The sequence below is a fragment of the Dipteris shenzhenensis genome, chromosome 8 (assembly GCF_047967505.1).
Source record: "Dipteris shenzhenensis isolate YYH24624 ecotype China chromosome 8, Dip_SZ_1.0, whole genome shotgun sequence".
NCBI classification, from domain to species: domain Eukaryota; kingdom Viridiplantae; phylum Streptophyta; class Polypodiopsida; order Gleicheniales; family Dipteridaceae; genus Dipteris; species Dipteris shenzhenensis.
In genome coordinates this window covers 3,179,803-3,186,487 of record NC_141603.1, presented here as the reverse complement: position 1 = coordinate 3,186,487, position 6,685 = coordinate 3,179,803, and positions in this window count along the sequence as shown.

Below are 6,685 nucleotides of genomic sequence, written 5' to 3'. Positions count from 1 at the left end.
CATTTGAGCACATATATGGGGTTATATTTTGGAAAGTATTTCATATATATATTATTAAATATTACATGTGTTTATGAGAGTGATATATAAGCCCAAGTTAATGTTGGGATAAGTGTGATCATCCACTACCACACACCACCAACACTTTGAGCAACACCCCCTGCTTGGGCGGCTAAGGCAAGAAAGTCGCCTAGGTCCAAAAATCAGTAGTGCAAACCCCAAAGGCGTCGAAGGTAGCACCACAAGAACCTGTGTCTTCCCGAGATACAGCACCACAAGAACCTTCCCAATGAACCAGACACAGTAGGCTAGCCTCAAGGTATCGAATATGCAGTGGTGCCACAGGCAGTCCAACTTAACACAAGTATTGCCACAACCAGTTGAGGAGCTCTGCAAGAACCGAATTCCACCCCACAAAGAGTTACACAAGAACCTCCCCTAGGGATAAACACTCAAAGGTAATGGCACCGTCCTACTCAAATGCAAGGGTTGGTCCCATGGGTAGACTCATGAAAGCTCACTTCCCCCAAGAGGACAAACCCAGCAGTAAAAATGAAGTCTGACACAACTGTACCCATGGCATCCAAGGTAAAGAACAAGCTAGACTCATACTCTACATGGCTCCTTACTCGCTGTGCCATAGTACGACGTCTGCCTCCACTACATGAGTCATAATCATCACGTCCAAGTCTAGATGAGTTAGTATGGTAGGCATCTCAGTCGATGCACCTGCAACCCAGTAGTCCCTACTGAACACACCGCATGCATAGACAGTCAACACCAGGTGATAAGAATCCATTCTTGAATTTTTACAAGTGTTCATTCTCCTGCACACTAACCTCACCCTCACGTTGTACCACACAAGTGCACTCTACTCCATCACCCTTTTTTCCCCCACCCCACTCCTCCCTTTCTTTTCTCTCTTTTACATAGTCAGTACCCCACCGATCGTCGCCAAATCAATACGTCGCCGATCGTTGCCAAACAAGTACAATGCTAACCATCACCAAAAAGTACATCGCCAATCTTCATGATCCCGATATCTTGCCGATCGATGCCAAAGCCAAACACCTCCGCTCATCGCCATCCCAAATTGCATTGCCCCGTCGCCATCAAAGTTTACCGCTGAAGGTCGCCATCAAAGTTCACTGCCGACCATCACCATCAAAGTTCAGCACTGACCATCGCCAGATAGTTTCAGCACCGACCGTCGCCATACCAGTATCTCGCCGGTTAGGGGGATAGTAAATCTATAAAAGCAGGCCTACCTCACCAGGTCGTCACCATAGCTATTGCCCCAGAGCTCTGTCAAAATTTACCTAGAAATCTGATAGTTTCTTGCGCCCTTCCACTACATTCCAAACAGCAATTTATGTCCTCCTATTCTTCCTCATCTACCGATTCTCTCGTCCCTCAACTTCCACTCCTATTTGCAATGGATTCCGATCATGACTTCTTTGACTTCGAAGCTAACCTGGACCTCCGCCCTCGCCCTAACCCAGAGGCCACTAGCCCATCAAATTCTCAAGGCACCCCTTCTGCCACAATCCACATGCCAACCGAGATACCCGTGGAAGACCTATAGGATGAAGAAACTTCCACCAGGCATGCCACTCAAGAAGAGCCAGCTACAGCAGAGCACGCCTCCCACAAAGACATGAAAGCACACCCCGACACCAACCGCTGGTGAGTACAAGATCGTGCGATCATAAGCACACTCACAACTTGGAGAAGCATGGCTCCAAGAGCTAGACTCTTACATGATCTTTGCCTCCACTACCACACAGCAGTAGCATACGCCGCTCTCCAAGACCCGGTAGTTGTGGAGGCACTTAACTTTGCAAGCTTGGGTAGAATAGCTGCCCGTCTCCCATGCCACCTGGACATGAATCTACTGGCATAATTCCTCAAGAAATACGATAGCAACACCAACATTAGTGTCTTGCGTGATGCAACAGGCAATCCCCACCACTACTAGATCAATCATGACATGGTGTGGGTAGCGTTCAACCTGCCAGTGGTGGGGGAGAAATACTCCAAGCAGAAGAAGAATCTCGACGCCATCAAGACGGTCTATCACTATGACTGCCTCAACTGCAGGGGTCGCATCTAGTTCATCGCAATCCACGAGCAACCAATAAGAGCCTTGCAATGGCTCACTCAAGTTAAGCACATGAACCATCATCAATCCATTGTGCCCAATACCTTGCTAAGAATGGTGAAATTCCAAGAGATGAACTGGGCTGACTAATTCTACAGCCAGATGCAAGATGATCTTGGCACCCACGGGAACGTCATCAGCAATCCCATGTTGTACATGCCAGTCCTCTATTACTTAAAAAGTCAGCATCTGCTAGTCGACTTCGGCCTTGCCAAAAAATCCACCACTAGTCCCGTACAAACCAAGCAAGAAGAGACAGAAACAAGGCCCAAAAGAGTGAGGACAACTCCAAGTGCCACTCTGGTAGCTCAAGTGCAACCGAAAACAAGTCAGCCACTCGACCGATATGAGGACCGCCAATTGCATGAATTCATGCAACGACAACTACGCCTATAGCGAGGCAGGTCCTCAAGATAAGGGCAAACAGGTGCAAGGAGGGGCTATGCTCATTGAAGACCTCCAGGGCAATGACACTATCAAAATCGACCTCCATACAGGAGCCGAAACTACATTGACAACCCCCGCTGTCACCTGTGCCCTTTGTCTCAGTCTCCACCACCCCTCAGGAGACATCCTTTGCCACCGGCACCTCTTCCATGCCATGGGCAGGCCTAGCGGAGGCCATACAATTTTACAACATGCCCCAGTATAGGGCAAGAGTGGTTGTCACATGCAGACATGATGGAGATGAATCTCTTTGAAGCCATGGCACAACCGCCCCAAGTCGCCCGCATGATCTTACAAAGGAGGCAAGAGCAAGCATCACAACTCTCCTCTAGTCTCAAGCTCTCTGCGCATGAAAGCCAGTCCACAATGGTCGCTGCTCAGGCAATAGGCCATGCCGCACTACATCGAGCCAAAGAATATCGGGCCAAGGTGGATCGCTCTTACAAAAGTCAAAGATGACCTCAACACTAGTGAATCCCTAGTCCAAATGCTCATGGACAAAGTGGACAAGGCAAAGTTAACACTGCATACAATGCTAGAGCAACAGGCATAGGCAGAGCAATGGTACGCCCACTTGCAGGATCTCCTAGCACAAGAGAAGAACCTAACAGTCTCCCTCCAAGAAAGCAGTAGAAAGTCAGCGTGCCATCGGCCAATCTGAGGAGTCAGGGTTGGAACACCGCAAGTAGCAGGAGTTCTAGATGTACTGGGATGTGTCTGCACAATTAGCCACATACACACTTGCACCACGCACAATCGCCCAAACCCTTCACATGCACTTCGATGCACTCCGCACATAAAATCTTATCTTCCACCTAGACCTCACTACTCTGCTTCCTCATAACGCCCTTTAGACTATTCTCTGCCATAATCTTGACCACTGCCACCCCATCTTAGCCATGTCATGTTTCTCTCTTGACCTTCAGCCAACTTCCCTATCTCTTCTCTACCCTTCCAATCTCCAAACCCTATCCGCCCATCCCATTCTTCTTAATTTTCAAGCCTGGTGCTGCGTCATCATCACTGAGTCCCTTAATTATCCCACAGACGATCACGTGATGCAACTTGCAAAGCCCAAGGAACTCACACCATGGGTCCGCACTCCCAAAAGTCTACATGTAGACATAAATTGGATGCAGACCTACGGCCAAGCAGCCGACCAATCCACCACCTACCAACCCCTCGAAATAATAATCCTCTTTAATAGGGTGCTACAAGCTCTCCAAAACTCACTTGAGCCCTTGGTGAGCAATTTTGAAACAATTCACGTAGCATACCCAGAGGAAGTAACCAAGGAATGAGAGAAAAAATGTTATCACCCTCTTTAATACCACCGCCCCCTGTAAATATTCTGTTACCGCCTCCCCTAGATCTCACCCAACCCACCCAACAAGCTGCCCAACCTCCTCTCCCTCGAACAACACTACCCAAGTACTCGTCTAATGCCTCTAATACCACCACTGCATAGCACGGACCCTCCCAGCCCATCTCCTCTAGCACTCCGATCGACCTCCCTGATGAATCCTTCAACACGTTGCTCAAAGCAGCACATTTTGTACAAAGCACTAACGCCGCAACTCCTGCAGGCCCCATAGAGACAGAGGCCATGCCTCTTGTAGATGATGATGCTCTGTGATCCCCGCCAATTTCTCCCCTTGAAGATTTTGATTGGTGCTCGGACTTACAATCCTTCGAGGAGCTACCAGATAGCATGCTAATGCACCATTGGAAGCGCCAGCTCGAGGGCTCCCACCTCCACCTCTATGAAATTCTTGAGGTGTGCCCCCTCACACAGTTCATAGTGCAATCATTTGAAGACTGGCGCCATGCGCATCCCAAGTGCACAAGAGGAAGATACAGCCTCTGGCACTACTACTGCAGCGTGCCCATCGATCGTCGAGTCCACCCACTCTACATGCCCATGGAATAACGTTGGACTTGGGCCGCCTTTCGAGTTCTCCAATAGCAGGACCCCAATGTGTTGTACAATTTTCCTAAGTACAACTTTCCCAAAGAAAGGACGCAGGAGGGTTTTTGCTTTCGCCTCCAGTCATTCAACGACACATACAGCTCAGTGCCAGATCCTGCTGTCATCACCACCATCCATTTCAATCGCCTCATCCTCATACTCCTCCCCAATCTTCCCGCGCCCCATCAATGACCGCATCCACAATCTGAACAACCAGATTGTCTTCAACCCGACTCAGTTCTAGGACCTTCGCCTCTACCTTCGCATCCGCAATCTCCACGGACATCACCTCTGCACTTACGAGGATATGCATGCCATACATTTTTGGAAGTACTGCTTGTATCTCACTTGCCTTATGTCAAGGCAGCTGGACCACTATGCCATCCTATAGTCAGTCCTCACCACCAAGCTCCTCTAGCACAACTGACCCGAGGACAGATCAACAATAGGAAAGGGGGCATGTTAACATCCACACAGTACAGCCACCAAATGCAAGGTAATCAGTGATTAAAGGTGACCAGGCCGAATGATCTACTTCAACAAACAAGCGCAAGGGAGTTTGATACCCAAACACACCAAGATCAGTGATTACAATGGGAGAGGGAGAAGGAGGGAGGAGGAAGGGAAGAAGGAGAAGGGAGTGAAGGGGGATAGAGTGACAACCACAAAGGCACTATGAGGAAACAAGAGAACACCCAAAACACTCTCTTGGAAGAGAAGAGGGAGCTTGTATTCAACTTGGTGCAAACAACGATAAAGACCAAAGTCCACCATTTGGTCTTTTATACATGTCACCTTTTGAAGGGAGGGCCAACCCTTTTCCTTTTTAGCACTCTCCCTCACTTTACAACCAAGGGCTCTTGGGCCCATAAGGTGCCAAGGCATATTGCTATTCTTACCGACTCTCCCTACTAGCGGAAATAGCACTTGTGTTAACCATATTAGAGCGCTTGGGACAAACCTGGTATTAGGAGGTGGTCCTAACCAGTTTCCAAATAATGCTTGTGTTAGCCTCGTGCCTCCTAGGCTCGGGTGATTTGGGGCTCAAACTCCCTGAGCACCCTCACACCTTCACCCATTTGTGGTCATGCATGATACATGAGACTCAAACCTGGAGTGGCGAGGCTCAGCTTCCGTGAGACACTCAACGGTAACCCTATCTCAGGATGATATTTAGGGAACAAACTCCCTGAGTTTGAGCTATACTCCTTTCATGGCTATTTTTGTTGGCATGGCTATTTTTCGTGGATGTGGAGCTGAAAAGTGCAAGGCGCTTACAGTCCTCATGCTTCTTGGACGTGGCCCAAAAGTGTGCATCTCCTTGTTCTAGGTGGTGGTATCTGGAACATACAACCTGTGCCTTAAATCCTTGAATCCTTGGACTTTGGAGAGGACTTTGGCTATTTCGGGATCAAACTCCCTAAGTTTGAGCTATACTCCTTCCGTGTCCCCTCTTCTTCTTCCCTCTTCCTCATGTGAAACCACCTTGCAACAATCCGGGGACCGCTTGAGTGACACTTGCGAATGGCTCATGCTATGCATTGCTCCCACAAGGAGTTGCTAGGAGTGGAGACTCCATCGGCATATCTTCAACTACCCCACGACACGTGAGTCACCACTGAGAACCACTACAGTGGGAACCAATGGAGAGGAGCACTTATGGACCATTATGCAATTCTTCAATGGTGGGATAATACTATAGCTTTTTTAGGCATTATCATTCATTAAATTATCCTTTAAGAATTACAAGAATAATTAGGTGAATAGAGGTGCAAAAATGAGGGCACATGCTAGAAGAAAGATTAGAGGATGCATATTACTATGCATGAATCGAATTTCTATTGCAATATGCACTAGTTCAATGCAAGATTTTCATGATTGCACAAGGTTCAATGATTTGGCATCTCGGTTACATTTTGCTAGATTTTAAGGGTAAATGGTGCATGTCAGTAGGAATCGTTGATTGTGAAATCATGCAAGATGTTCAAAGGATCATAGGAATACATTTATGAAATTAAAGCAACAATCCAATGAGATTGAAGAGAGGAGCACACCATGTATCCCATCAATCTCTTTGACCCCACACTTTGAGTGCAATGGGGAGCACA